Source organism: Pundamilia nyererei, unplaced genomic scaffold (genome assembly GCF_000239375.1).
Source record: "Pundamilia nyererei isolate P.nyererei 1_Seehausen unplaced genomic scaffold, PunNye1.0 scaffold00082, whole genome shotgun sequence".
NCBI classification, from domain to species: Eukaryota; Metazoa; Chordata; class Actinopteri; order Cichliformes; family Cichlidae; genus Pundamilia; species Pundamilia nyererei.
The window spans coordinates 839503-858294 of record NW_005187483.1 but is presented as its reverse complement, the minus strand read 5'-3'; the positions used below and the strand labels follow the sequence as shown (position 1 = coordinate 858294).

Genomic DNA, 18792 nt, shown 5'->3' with positions numbered 1-18792 from the left:
TTTTTTATCTTTTTAGGCTGCATCGTCGTCACAGAACAGTATAATCAGGCCCCAGTGTACTCTGGGTAGATGGGCGTGGAGTTCAGTGCAGCTGCAAGGGGATACATGTTGCTGAGCTATTCTTAGCGCTGTGACAACATGCTGATTTAGAGCAAATGGAAGGAAAAGAAGGGGGTTACCTACAGTACTGTGAATTTAACCAGTGAATAAATACAAAAATAACTAAATGAATTACCACGCATCCGTGACAGTAATTATTAAAGTCTTATTTTTTTTATTTTAATTTCGTGTCATGTATTATTTTAAACACTAATGGATAAAACAACTGTCGGAGCTCCAGCACAAAAAGCTATCCTTGGCACTGAAGACTAGGAGGGAAGAAAATGCACGTGTACTGGGCGGCTCTTGGGGTAATCCTTAGGCCAATCAGAGAACAGTATGTTTGAATAAATCTGCATAGTTTAAAAAACTACAAGTGATGATTGGTTAAGGGAAATCCAAGCGGCGAATCGCTTAAATGACAGGCGCTCAGCTGGTGAATAAGCCCCGCCTTTGGTATTTTTACACGCAAACCCCGGAAATCCTGTTACTTAAAGGGACAGAGGAGGAATTTAAGGCAAAGGCTGAAACAACGAAAACAGCTGGGAGTGCACGAAAAAGACTGGCACAGAGAGGAAGGGAGTTAGCTTTGTTAGCTAACAAACTATTTGGACTATAGAGTGAGAGGACGAGTTCAAGACTGTCCGATTATTTTACCTATTTGATATACGGTTAATGTTGCTAAGGTCTTTTAGCTTCGAAGTCGATTTTCGGCCCATAACATCAGCTACCTAGAAACCGACAACGCAGCAGTCAACACGGCAGACAGACAGTAGAAAGGCCAAACTCCCAGACTGCACGGACGTCACTTCAGACTGCCTGGCTGTGTTTGATAATCTGAGTCTATATTTTTCGTGAGGTGAGTAGACTTCGAAATCTTGAAATGTGGCTGGTTGCCTTCCCTTTAATCTTCTGCATTGTGTGTACTTTAAAGGTAGGGGTGTGTTGAAATGGGTTAAGTTATATCCTTTGCATTGTGATCATGCATAGAGATTCCTTATCATAATTGGGAGTCTAGCAGAAGAATGAGCGAAATCCAGCCTGATCCAGCTGATGACCTGACAGTAGCTTGCATGATGTAGGGGGCGTTCCCCTGCTTTGTCTGCCTTCCTCACACTTTCTTTATGTGTGCACAGTCTGCATTGGTTGGGGACAAAGTGCTAGAATTTCCCAGTGAAATCCCAATGCATAAATCAAAATTAATAGTGTGCGTGGCATTAAAATGATTATGAGATAAAACGGTTTTTTTTTTTTTTTTTAATTATTGTAACTGCGCACTGTGCTCCTGGGATTGTGCATATATGGGCCAGGCAAGAAGGATCAACCAGCAGCGGTATATCTGTGAGATTGTGACTGTAGCTCAGCGGGTGGAGTGATGATGAACATTGTACAGCTAATAGAAGAGGGCATATAACTGATTGCAGTCGGTGTATTGTTCCCTTGGATTGCACTTGGGAGTTGCATTGCATCATGCATTGAAGAGTATTGATGATGGCACAGAACCTTTGTCACATGCATATGCAAATAAATAAATAAATAAATATATAAATGTAACAAATCAATGAGTCCTATATTGCACTGTTAATATGCTAGCTGCAGTGCACCATCTCTCATTGTCCTGACAAGCAGAGCATGAAGGCAATGACATACACATTAGGCATGTGTGTGCAGTCTCACACTGCATCATCTATAAAGAACACGTGCATATGGGAAAACAGCAGCTGTCTTACATGTATGGAAACTACAGATTTTTGCACACACTGCAGCACCAAATACAGCTGCGGCTCATTATTCTTCTTCTCTTGCTTGTCCATGCATTGCTCTGACAGCCACCCCCCACTATTCTGTCTGGGAGAAAGCAGTGGGCTTTTGTCCTCAGCTGAGTGTGACGTCATGTAGATCTTTGCTGTATCCAGCCCCGAAGGCAAGATGCATGTTGTTCAGCAGGCCTGGGTCTGGGCTTGTCCCATGTTCAAACACCTTTTACTTAAGTTCCCTCATGCTTAGGTACACAAGGACAATTTATAAAAATAAAATAAAAAGCACAAAATGAATTCAGTCTATTCAGGTGAGATAGAGAAACTTGGATAATCCTCTCACATTCAAAGAAAAGGAAGAGAGGGAGTGATCAAATACAAGAATGGATAAGTGTATCAACCTCCATGCATGAAAAGAAAATAGCCAGAGGAAAGCCCCCGTTGTGTTGTTGGGGTTTTTTTCTGCTTCAAAAAATTTAGCAACCAACACATTCAGCCAAATTAAATGAAATCAAATTGCATGCTTCTGTGCATACTAAGCAGGCAAGAACGTTGAGTTAAGCAAGAGTAGGATCATGAGTAACAGTCTGTTTTTCAATGGTAGTTTGGAGGGCCACCAGTATCTATTTAGGCTAAGGGAATGAATGATTCTGTCGGAAGAGAATAAAATAAAGTCCACAAAAACAACATTACATACTTTTGCATACACTCTATCTTTGAGCAAATCAAAAATAACTTTTGTATCATTTGTCTTATGGTGGTTTTCGTCTTTGATCACGATTGTTCTTTAGCATTTCTACCTGGCAGCAATTTGATTGTCTGTGTAAAAAGTGGGGGTGGCTTTTAAATGCGTTGAGCAGATGAAGGCTTGTTGATGAAGGCTTGTTGTCAGCTCTCCAGTGTATCTCAGCAGGATTTGATGCCAGAGATTACAGATGATTGTGTGGGTTAGATCGAGTACTCAGCACTGCTCTGGGGCTATATTGATCTCTAGTGTGTATGTGTGACTGAGTGTGTCCAAGCACGACTGTGCTCTATCCTTATGGGAGCTAAATTATGTTTATTGAATAATAATAAACAAAAAAATACTAGGCATAAATTATTAGCTTTAAGAAAAGAGGAATGCAACAAATAAATTTAGATAATAAGTATGCACAAGAATTTGATGTGGCTTTTGGTACTAAACCACAGAAAGCAGTGACCAGCTGACAGGAATAGTGTTTCTCATTTTAAAATGCAGGGAGACTACCACTGTTGGGTCTTCTGAATAGAGTTTTCTTTTCTTCAGTGTCACTTTGGGATTCTACTTGATAATTTAAAAAAATCTATATGCAATGGACAAGATCAAACACAAGGATGAAATCTCTGTGATCTCAGGTCGTCAGGTAGCACTGCACTGGTGGTGCATATGACTCTGGAAATGACTGCATAGGCTTGGGAATACTTCTGACAACCACTATCAGTATAACTAAACATGATTCATCCCCATATGGAAAAGATATATATAAATCTTATAACGTTTGTATCTGTCTTGTGTGAAACTTGTATGAAAAGCATACAACACTGAAAACAGATATAAGATCCCTTGAAAAATTATATTAATGAAACTTGTATGTTTTGGATACTTACTAAAACAATATATGAAAGTAATGAGAAAGCGGCCACTTTCATGAGTAAATCATATAAGTTTTTACTATTTCTTTTCCATATGTGTCAGTACATCTGAAGTCAAAATTCTACAACGCAAAAGAAAACAATAATAATAATACATTTTATTTAAAAGCGTCTTTTAAGACACCCAAGAACACTTAACAATAGAATAAAACACAGGACAATGTCAAGACAAAGAACAATAAAAAAATGTGAAAAAAGAAAATAAATAAGATCGTCTCTGGGACTGACTTCATTTATAAAGAACGGACCAAAGTTTAAAACTATCCTGTGATTTTAATAACCAAAGTATTCTTTTTTTTTTTTTTTTTTAAATCTGTCATTATTTTTCCCAAGGCTAAATAGGAGAGGCCACAGTTCAACATTTTTGTTTTTAAATGTACAGCAGCTGGGCTCCTCATTTCCCAAACACTTACAAAGTGTTGTAAAAAGAAGAATTAATGCAACAGAGTAGAGAAACATGCCTTTGCCCCAGCTTTGGAAATATCCTTACCTGACTTTGTCCAGAGAGCATGTGTAAAAAGGGCTTGGTACACACATTAACCAAACTTAGCTTCAATCTTACCATTAAAGGTCACACAGTCCTCCTAACAGTCTACCAGTAAGAGGAAGTGGTTAGTTCTCTTGCAATCATACAGTGTCCCTGTGTTTCTATTACTGTAGTTTTCAGAAGAATCAATGTGGAGGTTATTGAAGAAAATGCCAAAGAATTCTGTGATCCTTGGAACAAGTTGGCAATGTTACAGTGGTGGTCACGGATAGTCAGAACTGTCACAGCTTTGCAATTATGAAGACTCAGGAATTATAAACAGGTCAAGTGTATATTAAATGTTGCTCAAGTTGCTCAAACAGCCTAAAAGTGTTCACATGTTCCAGTTTGCCTTCTTGTCAATCTAAGATTTTACTTTTGATTGCTCTTGTAAAGGGAAGATACTGCGTATTATGCTGGAGTGGCTTGAATGACACATCTAAGGTTTCATCTAGCGTGGAAGCAGTTTGCAGTGACACGGTAGAGCAAAGTGAATTACATTCCACAACTTCAAGTAACTACAGGTGAAATAACTGCTGGTGATCAGTATTTTAAAAAATAAATAAATGATCTCAAATACATGTATTTTTGTTATACCAAGCTGCTTTGGTGTCTGCTCTAAGTTAAGTATGTAACATCTTTTATAAATGACAGACATGTCTCCAATTCTGTGTATACGTGTGTTATATGGGCATTCTAAATAACTATGCAAATAGACAAACCAAAAATTATTGTTGCAGTATGTACAGCTCTAGAAGAAACATAATGATGCATTTTAAAACTACCTTAAATAGTTACCAATTAACTTCACAAAAAGTGTGTTAAGCAATAATAGGAATTGAAGATACTCAGTAGGTTTTTCGACACATGTTGGAGAATTACACAGTTGCGTTTTTTGGCTTAGGGTAAACTCAAACAAACTCCATGATGTTGAGATCAGTGCTTAGGCCTTACCCATCTGTTACAGAACACTTTGTTTTTCTTGCCACCGAACATAGTTTTTATGACACTGAGTGCAGATTGAATTTGGATAAAGTCACAAGCTTCCATGATGGTATTGCATCATCTAAAGTACTTGAAGCATTTGTAAATTACTCTAAGCTGTTCGTCCCACATTGCTGCTTGCTTGCTTTACATCTTAGAGGCTCAACCAAGACAAGTTCAAACTTTTGTTCCTTCTGAGAAAATATCTCCTAACCTAGACCTTTTCAAGACCATTGACAACACAGTTGTGTTGCCAAGTTTGATAAATGACCTAGGAATGACCGTGGTATTGATAGATTGTTAAGCTCTGCAAATATTGGTGTGGCAGGCCACTCCTGTTGATGTATTTGCCTCCCTCCTTGCAATGGAGGTTGCTTAAGTGTCATCAGGCTTTCATAACTAATCTAGTAAACTGTTGCCTTTTTGCTGTTAAACCTCCCAAGTTTCTCCATAGCACTTCTTTGTTCTTTACAAAGGCATTCTGTTTCTGCCTATATCTAGTTTAAAACTCTAATGTTAACTTAAAGGGAAGCAAGGAAAACTGCTCCTTGTTACCACAAAGCTTATGTTGTAGTAGAGAGTTTTACCCTCTTCTTCACCCTCTTCTATTCTTGGTCCAAGGTGGTGGAATGAGCTATTGGAAACAAAAGAGCTTTCTTTGCAGGAAAATCTTTCTCATTGTTGTATATGTCTCAAAGTGTCAAACTTATCTTGATCTTTGACCCAAATATTATGAGGATTTAAATGGATGTTCCTCCACATAAGTGAAAAAGAAAGCTGCAAGGCACCAGTGAAACAGATTAATCATCTAAAGCAGTCTGGCTGAGCTGGTCCTGTGCGGTATTGTTTTGAGCTGGTGGCTCCATCCCCAGTATCCCCTGAAACAGGAGGTGAGGCAATACAAAAGAACTGATTGAATCAGGATGGGATACTATCCTGTCATCTGCAGCCACTGCTGAGCCTCATGAGGGTCTGAAGGAGAACAATGGATTTTGTTGCTGCTGCAGCTCACCTGCTCCAAGGTTTGATCTGTTGTGCATTTAGCGATACTCTTCTGTGTATACTGATTGCTATTTGAGTTATTGTTGCCCTATTACCTTGAAGCAATCTGGCCATTCTCCTCTGACCTCTGACATGAACAACAAATTTGTACCCACTGCTAGTCACTAGATATTCTCTCTTTTTCATCATTCTTTGTAAACCGTAGACGTGACTGTGCTTGAAAATCTGAAATACCAGAACAGCCTGTCTGGCACAAGCAGCATCGCCATATTACGAGTCACTTAAGTCACCTTCCTTTCCCTTTCTGTTGCTCTGTTTCAACTTCAACAGGTCATCTTGACCAGGTCTTCATGCCTAACTGCCATAAAATATGGTTATAAGATCTTTACATTTACAAGTAGCTGAACAGATATATCTAAAGAAGTGGCCAAAGAGTTATCATTTAGCATTTATAAATAAGTCTCCTTGAACAAAACATATAAACGCATTGTATTAATGTAGTCTTGTGAGTTAGTCTTGGAAAGAAGACGTGTAATCCTGTGCATTGCATTGGTCACTTATGAGCTTTCCATTTTGTTCTTATTGTGTTGCCATTACTCAGGGGAACAAGTGTAGCATCAAAGCCCTCCATGTGTGCATAGTACATATTCCCATCTGTCTTGTGGATTCTGGGTATGTAGGACACGCCTGACTTGCATGAAATTTTACACTAAATTAAAAAAAATGACTCCAAGGCAGCGACGCAGAGCTGATGTTTGCAGTATACCTGTATAGTGTAATTGGAAGTATGTAGGGTTTGATTTAAACAGTTTATTGTACATCACCTACCAAGTCTTAGGTCTGCCAACATTAAACAAATATCCACAACAGTGTATTTCCTACAGCCTTGAGAGCATTGTAGCACTTTGTGTTGTTTGTATTTCTAAAATAGGCCTATAAGTGATTATCTCTGACTTTGCGTACTAATGGTTTGGTTGTGTTGGTATGCCATGAAACAAATGTTCTGTCTGTATGTGTGTATTACTGGCTCACCTTGCATGTCTCACCAGAGCAAGGGAAAAAGCTTTTTTGTTTTCTTCATACTGCATTGATAGTTCTGAGCAGGATCCCTTCTGTGTATAGCCTGATTCAACATGCAGGACAAGCAGCCACCAATTAGGCTGAAGTGGACACAGGAATTATAGCAAAGGAGAGAGCAGAGGAATGACGTGCAGTAAACGTGAGCCAGGAGTCACACCGACGCAGCTTGTGACTTACTCAGCCATCAGGGTGGCTGTCCTGTATGTTTGGTCAGTTTTCTATAGACACTCCACTCCCACTGCCTGGTTGTCTTTGGCAATGGATAATGGTCCTGATACAACTCTAATATGTCCCCATATTTTTACTTTGTGGCATAATATTCACTATATTATTTCCACTCCCCTGACTGCTTTATAATTTGAGTTGGAGTTTGTTTATTGGCCTGATGGGGAAAAAAAATATTGCTCTTAGTTCTCCTCATTTCTGCTCTACCTACACATTGTGTTTTTACAAAAAAGAAATTTGCTGCTTGCTATTTATAACACCACAGACCCGATGTACGCAAATAGTGAATTTAAAATGGATTTACAAGTGTGTCAGTGTAGAGAGATTATTTTTGATCTCTCTAGACTGACTTTATTATGCTAAAATACATTTTTGGAACCAGATCATGTTTATTTTTAATGAAAGTATCTTAAAGTGGGTGTAGCCTAAAACAGAGAGCTGCAGTTATATTGCCAAAGCTTCTCATTATTAAGTTCTGCTTAATAACCGCAAATGCGTGTGTGGATGTGTGTTAAATGGATCTCTGGATTAACCCTAGTCAGACGTCACTCTCTACTTTACACTGAAACATCACCGACATTTAAGTTGATGAGACGTCCTATGAATGTGTGTCTACCAACATGCTGTTATGCGACTGAATTCAACATTTTTCTCTAAGTCTGTGTGCTTTGCTGCTTGTGTTTTCCTTTCATTCTGCTGTTGATTGCACACTTCCTGGAAAAGGTGGGTGTCAATGACCTCTAAGTGCCATCCTAATCTTCTCAGCCATCCGCTTTGGTTAGTAACCAGTTATCTGTTGGATTAACTGGTTAAATAGTGACAGTATGATTGCTGGATGAACTACGTGGTATTTGTCCCCCCCCCCCCTTCACTGCCCAGATGGTACTACATTCAGCCTCTACCAGTCAGAATGGTGCAACACCACCATGCTATGTGAATTTCCTAAGCATGAAAGGCAAAAAAGAATTGGTTCATACTGAAAGAAGATGGACAGGAAAAAAGTACCCGAAGGCTAGGAGGAGGAGGAGACAGAAACACACAGTCACACACACACATTTCCTGTCCTGTGTGAATAGGCAACATATTTCTCTGGAACATTCCATCCTCTGAGCTGGCCTAGCCTGTCACCAAGACTCAGGGTGCCATACTCCTCCCCATCATATTTTCCCCATCCACTTGATTTCTTTCCTTTCATACGTTTTACATTATCTCACAGTGATATAATCAGAGTTCTGAAATGCGGTACGATTGATACACAGGAAATTAGTTTTAAAATGCCAAACAAACCAACAAAGGGAACTAATGTTATTTCAGGAATGATGTATAAGAGTTCAGAATGGGTTAAAATGAAATAAATAAATAAATAAATAATCTTTTTTTTAAATTTATAGTTTATTTATTTAATTTGGGAAACGTACATTTTTTTCTACATGCTCTGCATTTCAGTTCAGTTATTTTGAATGTAAAAAGTGCACACCTTGTAGAAGTGCCCAGTCTCATTAGTCCACTGATGTGTAGAAAGATCATTTAATAAGAATGATCAACATACAGTATAGCTGTGTTTAATGTCAATGTTTTAAAACTACTTGGGCAGATAAACGTGTGTATTTTGTGAAATATCCTAAAGCGTTAATAAGCTTGTCAAGTTTTTGACCCACTGGCATTAAAAGACATGTTGCATCTTCCCTGCATTCATCAATGAGCTCTTACTCATTGTGGGTTCTCTACTCTCTACTACTCTGGCCTGACTTTTACATGACATTACGTGACTTGAGTAAACAGACTGCCCCTGTACACATCTGCGGTTTTTGTTTTGTTTTTTTAATCCTGTTGCTTGCGTCCTCCTTTATTGTCATGTTTACTTTTTGACCATAACAATTGTTTGACATCATATCTGTAATTCTGTTGATCCAGCTATTATAAGGTCATTACACTATGGAGCTGTATAATCGAACCATTGTGTTTAATTGGTCATATAGATCTAGCTTATTTGCTAGATCTATTTGCATAAAGTCAATTGATTACCCTACAAACAGAGAAAGCACCTGTACCTGAACTTTCTATCTGTGGTAAAGTCTGCTGTGGAATTATAGCACTCAATCAGGCAGGTAAAGACCTGCTTCAAAAGTGCTGGTTGAAATAAGAGCCGAAATGTTTGAAAATAGGAAACCTCTTATTGTCACTATGTATTTATAAACCTCTCTGCATTTAATCATCCTGTCTTCCTACCCTTACTCCAACTGGTGACGGCAGATGGCCGCCCCTCCCTAAACCTGGCTTTACTGGAGGTTTCTTCCTGTTAAAAGTGAAGGGTTTTTCCTTCCCACTGACGCCAAAGCGCTTGCTCATAGGAGGTCATATGATTGCTAGGGTTTTCTCTGTTGTGTCATCGTAGGGTCTACTTCATAATATGAAAGCAGAACTAAATTCATCGACATACCAATTAGGTCATTAGTTTTGCTTTTAAAGAATTACATTTTACAGCTGAAGTTTTGCAGCACTAAAAAAAGGAGGTTGTATTAAAAAAAAAAGAAGTTTGAAATTGCTTTAAATGTACCTTCACATTTCACCAGTGGGCAAAAAGTGTGATAGTAATTATCAGTCACCCTACAATATATGTACCTTAGTCTACCCTTTACTGGCAGACATTCATGTAATTGTTACAGTCAAGTCAGAGGCATTGCATCATAAAGTTTGAGTGTATTTAAAGAAGCGAGTCATCAACATGCACCGGTGTTTGTAATACCCTTGCAAATATTATTTGTAAATATTTTTTTTTAGCTTTATGCTTCTTAACGGCTTTACTTCCACACACAGACGTGGACATCAAAACAGGAAGGAGTCTGTGCGTCTTTAAACAGGCACCATGCTCTTCTCTTCACACATGCACACTTCTTGTTCCTCCACCTCCCCTCATTAATCCTTCCTTTTATTCACTCCCAGTTTGAGTGAGAGAGTTAAGGAGCTTGTTTTAAATACTTTGGTTTAGAAACACAGATTATTTATTTTTACGCGTTGTTTGTTTGTTTGTTTGTTTGTTTTTTAATGCAGCTGATATGCATTGTAAATGTTGTTCCCGAGACTATATTACAAGCCATGTAACCCATAGAAACCCATTTAATCCAGAAAATGGAATAAACACAGCTGGTGTCACTTTGAGGGGCCTACAAAAACAAGACATGTGTCAAGCAGCATTTCTCTTATCAAGGCTGAAAGTCCAGCCCCCTACGCTGCCATGTAGACATCAAAACAAACACTGCCATGCGCTCAAGTCAAAATTGCATCAGTGTGAGTTTTTGTTGGAATGTGAGTGTGTGTGTTTTCAATGCATCGTTTTCTTTTGCTCCACTCAATGCCATTGAATGGGGGAAGGTGTTCAGAGGGAAGACACACCCCTTTATCGCCAAATATGGAAAGCAACGTTCACTCTTAAAGGGACAGCAGGGTGTAGTTGTCTTCGTTTGTTTGCGTTGAAACGGAGAATCTTAAACAGTGCTTAAACAGTAGGAACATAAAATCCCATTACTAGATTTCTTTACCAGCTTTTCTGTGAAAAGCAGCGGACGAATCACATGAATCTCATTTTAATCTTCAGTTGTCAGTTTGTCTTGATCTGTTTCTTTTGCTTCCTCCTCCCCTGTCTACCCCCCTCCGCTCCTCCGCTCTCACCCCTATCCCCACATCTCTATATTTGGAGCTATGTGGCTGAAGACGTGTCTTGTTTTTCAAGCCACCTCTCTGCTAACTTTTACTGTTCACACACTCAAAAAGCCAAAAACAAACAAACCAAAAAACAAGTGCAACCATACTATCACTCAGCCAAGGAACCACCTATGAATAAGTACATGTCAGTACATGGTCTATGAGAGTGGTAGAGATTAATTTTGTATGCAGGTTTATGCACATATTTATTCTGGTGGCAGGTAGGATCAAATTATGTGTGTGACAGATTTTTATTTTGTACAAGGATTTTTTTTTTTTTAAGCATGAATCATTTGTTAAGGAGCCATAACCTTAAAGTAATTTGTTAAAAGAGACACCACAAAGCTTATGCCCAGTCCACCCTCTTGTAAAACAGAGACAATACAGAAACTCTGCAGTAACTTGGCAGGAATAAATATTCCATCTTGTTTTGGAAACAGATGAAGGGTGTTACAGATGGAAACTGAGTTGGAGGTAGAATTCCTGTAAATCAGGAGTCCTAGAGGGAGAGAATGACAGAAAGTGAATGAAATTTAAAGTGACGAGTAGCTGTCAGTATGTTGGTCTCGCATGTCTCAACCAGTGTACATCTGATAAAAAGTCAACCCAGTGTTCCAAAATAAAAAATAAAGCATAGACAGGGAGGTGTGAGTGTGCATCTCCAGGAGCACTGGACAAAGAAGTGTTCTAAATATGTGTTGAATATGCACTCGCTCGACAGCCTCGAAGATATATGTTGTGGTCAACTTTCTGTGCAGTTTCCACCCACTGTATGCGTGCTTGTGTCAGTAGTGCACTGTGCTGTGTGGACTTCAACAACACCAAACTGAAGTAGTTCTCGGGTAATCGACATCCTGCTCCTTATTAGCTCACAGATGCTGCAATAGTCACACACACACTCATAAGCACACAGCTGAGCGCTGCTCCTGGTCCTCTACTGATAAACTTTTTCACATGCACTTATTGCTCTATCAGTCCCACCACAGATAAGCCTTCTGCTTTTGCTGGCTATAATTCATGCCTGCTTTTAATGTTCTACAGAGGAGCATTATAAGAAATAGGGCAGCAGAGAAAGGGGGAGGGAGTGATTGCATAGTTATTAGCAGGTTTATTTTCTAAGACATTAACAGTTAGTAAAAGAAGTTATTCTTTAACCAATTCAAGCACACATGCACAACTTTACATGTGGTTGACTGTACAAAGAAAACTCGTCATGCTTGGAGATGAGTTGTGTGTTTTAATACACACTTTACGCAAAGTGTTCTTAAAGCCTGCACTCTACCTTTGCAGAACATTCAAAGCTTCAGCAGGTGGGAGGGCTTATGGATACTCACACCTCCTCCCCCTTTGCAATCCTTTCCTCCAGCCAATCAGGGCTTCAGCCACTACAGCTGACCCCCCCTTCTGGTGAGCCAATCAGTTGGAAGCACCCCCCCCCCCCCTTCCTCTCCCCTGTATGCCTTCACTGCTGAGTGAGCAAAGCATGCCTCACTCTATCAGCTGAGAGGAAACCAACAGAAAGAAAAGCGCACACACACACAACAGAGAGGATAGGATGGCTAGAAAGCTTAAAAGGAGGGGCCTGAAAGTACATAGAGGAAGAGGAGAAGTGGGAGGTGAGAAGGGTCTGTAGCATGCCAGATCGCTTTTGTATTCAAGATACTTTGGAGGTGTGCGAATGAGAGGAAAAAAACGGGAAAAGGGAGGACTCCGAAGAGAAAAGGCAAGGGAGGGAACCAGTGAGAAAACAGGGCTGCAAGTTTGTTGATGGGTTTTTCATTTGTGTATGTGTGACTGAGAGTGGAGAGAGGTAGACGGAAAGAAAACAGGATACATAGGCAGAGGGATAATTAGTGCATGCAGAAAAACTACTTGTCTTTCTTGCGACATTACCTATTTAGACGGAAGGAAGCAAAGACCAATGAGAAGCCAGGGAGTTAAGACCAATAAGGCACCCTAATCTAGTAGAAACAGAAATACACAAGAGGACACAGAGAAGAGACAACAGAGTCACCCCTCAAGAACACCTGATGAAATAGAGGAAGGAAGGGGAAAGACCGAGTGGGACAGCAAGATAATCTTTCTGCAAGGGTGAGTGAGACAAGTTCTCTTGGTGTGAAGTCAAGTGTACTAAAGCTGTTCCTGTTGATTGCTGTCATATTGTCAGCTGGGCTCGAATGACTCAATGTCTCCTAAAATGGCCACATGAAAGGCAGGCAGACAGATAGGCAGAGGGAGGGAGAAACAGAAACAGACCCTGTGTCAAAAAGGCATTCTCAGCAACTATGTCACTGAGCCAGCTTAGTTCAGACTGCAATTACTCTCCAGTCAGAATGCTGTGTGTGTCAACTCTAACGCTTTCTCGCTCTCGTTTATCAGTTTCACTGAACTTTACCTCTCTGTTGTGTTCTGTCTTTCTTTGCCACTTCCTGTCTTCTGCCTTTTATTTAACATAAACACATTCACAGACTTAGTGAGCTGTCATTCCAGTCCCTTGTGAACTGAGACTATAGTAATCTAATCAACAGCTGGTTGCTTGTAGAAACACCCAGTAACTTTTTCTTGTGGTGCTTTTTTTTTTTTTCTCTCTCTTCTTTTTTCCCTTCTCTCTGTGTTTGTTTATCAGCCTTCAGGCAGAGTGCAGGCATGGGAGTAGTTTGGGTGGGGATCCGCTAAAACTTGGTGAGACAATCAGGACATTTGGGAGGTTACTGACTTCATGCTGATGCTATCACGCCTCTACATTGACTGAGGACATAAAGAGGTCAGAGTGCATTTGACCACCTAGAGATAGGGTTTCACAAAAGCCAAAAATATTGTGTTACTGACTGAAAACAAACTATTTTACCTCTTTAGAAGGGTGGGCAATTAACCCTATCCCATGGTCTTTTTTTTAATCTTGCAAGCTGGGAAAAAAAATCATCGATTTTACACAGTTGGCATAATGCCACTGTGAAGTCTTTGTCTGCCTCTGGAAGAAGAGAGACTAGAAATTTACCATTAGCTATCCCAGTTTGATTTTTTTGCTTCACACTTTTCTCTGAATCCGAATGAATGAATGAAATGAGGGAGAAGGACAGCAGTGCAGTGGTTAGTACTGTTGCCTCACAGCAAAAAGGTCCTGGGTTTGAATCGAAGAGTGTGGTTTCTGTGTGGAATTTGCGTCTTCTCCCTGTGCCTGTGTGGGTTCTCTCGGAGTACTCCAGCTTCTTTCCAGTCTAAACACATGCAGTTTAGGTTAACTGGTGATTCAAAATTGGACGTAGGTGTAAATTCAAGTGTGACTGGCTGTCTGTCTCTCTATGTTAACACTGCAACCTGTCCATGGTGTATGATGCTTCTCACTCTATGATAGCTGGAATAGAAAAATGTTATGGATAGCTAAAAAACTAAAACGTGTGCTTTTCCTGTGTTACCTGCAAAAATTCCCAGTTAGCAAAATGTTTGTATTCTAATAAAAGCATTTCTATAATAAAAGAAGTGAATCTTCACAGCCGTAAGAAGGTCAGCTGTTTTTATCTGAGGACTCCACCTATGAGAAATTGTAACTGTCGAAGAGCATGCAGTAAAAATATCTAAAGTATACAGTAGCTTTGTTGTTCTTCAAATCAGTTGAGGGTTGAAAACAAACCCAAGCCATTGCAGGATTAAATTGCTAGGTTTTGAGTCTGATCTTTGACATCTCCATAGATTTTACTGGGAACTGCTTTTAGGTTGCATGATCACTTGCCTCTTAATGACATCTTTCTGCATTCATTTCTTTATGTATAGCCCAGTGGTTTGACATCCCCCTTGTTATGCCAAACACAGTTCATGCCCCTCACCACACAAAAAATCAAGCCACAAATCCCACAATTTTATCAGTTTCTAAGAATAAAAAAATATGAATATCCATATTCAGCTGCATCAGGAAACTATTATTGGTTTGTTTTCTCTAAAATAGTTTATTCACCTTAGTTTCAATTCATGTTTTTCTCTTCTATGGGTTGTCTTGACCTTACCAGGAGTGGCTCCACGTCCCAACATTAATGCCCACCCCACCTTTTGAACATGACTGTTATAGCTTAAGTGTGTTTTCAAGGATGTAGTCCATCCATGTGCAGCTTTGTTTGCTAGAAACCACAGGGTGTTAAGTGTGCTTTTGCCTGTTTTGCAGATGTTTGGTAGTTGCCACCCACATTACTTATGGGTGTCTAGTCTCATAATCTCTGATTAGTCTTTCAAGTGGAACTAAGAGTGTATGTGTAAGCCATATGCCTTATTGTTAGCAATTACCACATCCCTAACACCACCTCCCATAATGATCGAGTCAAACTCTTCTGGGCCTCTTGATGGGCTATAAGTCATCTGACCCAACACTGTTGGCATTCAACCTCATGACCACAATCTTCTTTGCCCTGGAGGATGCTCATAGACTGACACAGTGGTGCCTATGTGTTGAGTGTTGTGCATTCCAATGAACACATACTTGTACATATTTCAACACACATAACCGAAATGTCTCAAAGAAAAGTAACTTAATACAAACGCTAAATAACAATATATGATAATGTGACTATTGCTTAGGTTGAAAAGTTGGAAAATGGTAATTTTTCCAGGAGGTTTCACTCTGGATCCCAGTTGTTTATCAAAATGTATAGGATCAGTGAGTATCCTATCTCACTGTCCTTTTGTTGTATTGGAAAATTATTTCCTGATTTAATAATAGGCAGATTTCCTTTTAATGTTTTTCCATGCATGACTCAGTCTGCTGTTGCTTTGATCCAGATCTAGGGCCGAGTCAGACAAACTAAGCTTTTTGTTCAGCAATTTTAATTTATTTTTGTCATCCTCTTTAACATTTTACTACTGTGTTTCTTAAAACTATACTCCTACTATTTTAAGTTCATTTTAACCTGGATTTGAAGCAAACTGAGTAAAATAATATTAACTTCAGTTAATTCATGACTCATTAGTTGTTTGGGTTTATTTATTATAAGTTTTTTTTTTTTATTGCTTCATATCTTTTTTTCTTTTCTGTTTTTTTAGCTTATTTTAAAGATATTACATTTATTTTATTCTAGTTTTTATTTCATTTTTGCAATATTTATGTTGGAAGATTTTTCTGCATTCAACCATTTTCAAGGAGTGTGTTGTTAGAATTAAAAAAATATATTTGAATATTATTTTTTTTAACATTGTTTTTCCATTTTATATGCTCTGAACCAACTGGCCTCATAACTGCTCGTTAATATGTAGCCATGAACATGCCAGGTTGCCCCTGACACTTGGGGGTGGGGCTCTATTTATACCATCCTCAAGGTCTTTGGTTTGGGTTGGCCTCTCTCGGTTCCCCTCATCCTTTATCTCTTTGCTTTCTCTGACCGCTGGTTGCTGTCAGGTGTTTTTAAGTCTTTTATCTTTCATCTTGGCCTTTTTAATCTCTTTTGTCTGTTTCTGAATGCAGATAGATTTATAGGCAGTGCTGCAGAGGTTATGTTGTTTGCAACTGGCTCACCAGTGATAGGCAACATCTTTATTACTTTTAGCAATGCATTCTTAGTGAAATGTAAGAAATTCTTTAAAAAACAAAGTTAAAAAAAAAAAAAATCTAACAATTCTTGTGTGGTGATAAAAACTCATTTTATTTGCTTATATTTTGGATAAGAGTTAATTTGGACATTTTATAATAAATTGCATATACTTTACGTGGGCTTTTACAGTCACTATAAGTACAGATTTTTGCAATCCGAACTGTGTGAGAAGCACACAGTTCAGATTGCATAGGTCATATGAATTTGAAGCAGATCAGATTTAACCTGTAGATGTGAATATGGTTTTCATAGGTTCTCTGACCTGAACTGCCACCATATCCAGAAACCTGAGACATTTTTGGGGTGAAGCCAGACCTTTCCCTCCCGTTGGTTACTGGATTAAGCCTGAGAAGGGCTGGGCAGCATCTGCCAGACTCCTGCTCCTTCAAAATAAGGTCAAAAATCAAGTGGGATCCTGCATAGAGCCAACTGGGCTATGCAGTAGGCTATGACTATAAATACTGTTGCTGACTCTTCTCTCATCCCCCCCCCCCCTGATTGCTGTGTGTGTATTTGTGTGTCTGTGGGTATAGTTATGTGTGATATAATTACTCGCAGTGAACTTTTATGATGTCTCTTTATCTGACTTGGTAAAAACACCAGGTCTGGTTTGGCACTCCCTACTCAAATATCAACAAAAAATTGAATGACCTTGGCTAGCAGGATTTATATTGGAAATGTCCTGTCATGTCCTCTTGCTCATATTTTCCTGTTTATAGTAAAGAAATCTCACACCAGTATGGGTAGTTTGGCTTGTAAAGAATCAGACTGATCTACTTTGTTATGTGTACATCTGTGTTTACAAACACTTTCCGCTTATGTCGTTTCTTACTGACATGCTTATTAGCAGCATATTGGCTGTTTATTAATCATCTGTTACATTTTTTGTTTTAACATTTTTAGTGCCATTAAGAGGGAGTTATTATTCTTGTGGTGGTGTCACCTAGATTTGTGTTTTATGCTTCGTTTTTGAACTTGGGCAACATTACAGCTTTTACATAAGCGGCCAATAAAGTTACAACCATTCATACTTGTGTATAGTGTGCCAGCATTGTTCTGCACGGTCACTACCAAAACACTAGTTGGCGATATAATTTCTGTCATTGAGCTGATCCATTTTTTTCCGATTGATTTAAATGATGTCGGCAGAAGTAAGTTATAGTGTAGGGTTTCAGTAGGGTTTGCAGTTATGATGTGCCTTTGGCATAGATTTAACACACAATAAATTCCACTTAAGATCCATAGTGGGCAAATTATATTAAGACTGTGATTTATGTGGAGCAGTTTTCGTAATAAAAGAAAATAACTAGGAAGTAACCGGGGAATACTCTTGATGGTCTTATAGTTGAGCTAATACATATACAGGCTGAAAAGCAACTACATTAGAATGTTTACTTAGTGTCACCAGATGTTTTGATGTAAAAATAAGAGAAGCACTCCTCTTTATATGAAGCTTGTGCATCCTGGGGTTTATTTTTTCAAAGTAAAGTAATCCATTCTAACTACAAAGGTTTCACTCCTGACCATGTGATTTGTTGCATGAAGTCATGTATGCCATTAGATTAGATGTTTTTTGTGTGTGTGTGTGTGTGTGTGTGTGTGTGTGTGTGTGTGTGTGTATAAACATCTTGTATGAAGGTTTAGTGAATGTAAAATTTGTTTTTTAGAGCAATAAGAAATATAATACAGTACATGCTCATAAATGTTATTGTTCAGTAATTCAAACACCTGCTGAAGGTCAAGAAGAGTGCAGCCAATCATATCATTAGATAGTATAGCCTTTGGGGGGATTTTATTCAGCATCCAGTTCCAGCATTGGAAACATTACACCTGTATTTCCCTGTACTGGAAAATATGCATGAATACTCCAGTTCCTTTTTGTTGCTTGATCTTTAGGATTGTGTTATCACTTCTTTTCACGTTACAGATTTCTGCCTGCGTCACCGCAGTTTCATCATAATGTTTTAAATGCAAAAAAAGCTGAAGTACCTGGTTTCTGTAATGTAGGTCTCAGTGGGAACCAACTATACTTCTCTTTTTATATGAGTGCCAGGGGAAGAAAGTCAGATTAATGTTCTTCATTTTCAAGCTTTGAATAAAATATCCAAGCATTTAATTGAACTATTTTTGATAGCTTGATACAACATAGGCCTGTGTCACAGTGGCCTGA

At 38.9% G+C, this 18792-nt stretch overlaps 1 protein-coding gene across 3 annotated transcripts in view; it reads left to right on the top strand.

The window, feature by feature from the left end:
- Positions 1-507: 507 nt before the first annotated feature.
- atosb (atos homolog b) overlaps positions 508-18792 on the top strand; it is a 28364-nt gene continuing 10079 nt past the window's right edge. The window contains exons 1-2 of one of the 3 annotated variants that reach the window (XM_005738132.1): positions 12542-13140; positions 13676-13813. The gene's annotated coding sequence lies outside the window, so the exon portion shown is untranslated. Of the gene's footprint in view, positions 959-12541; positions 13141-13675; positions 13814-18792 lie in introns of those variants that run through there. The other 2 variants (XM_005738130.1, XM_005738131.1) reach the window with 2 other exon arrangements.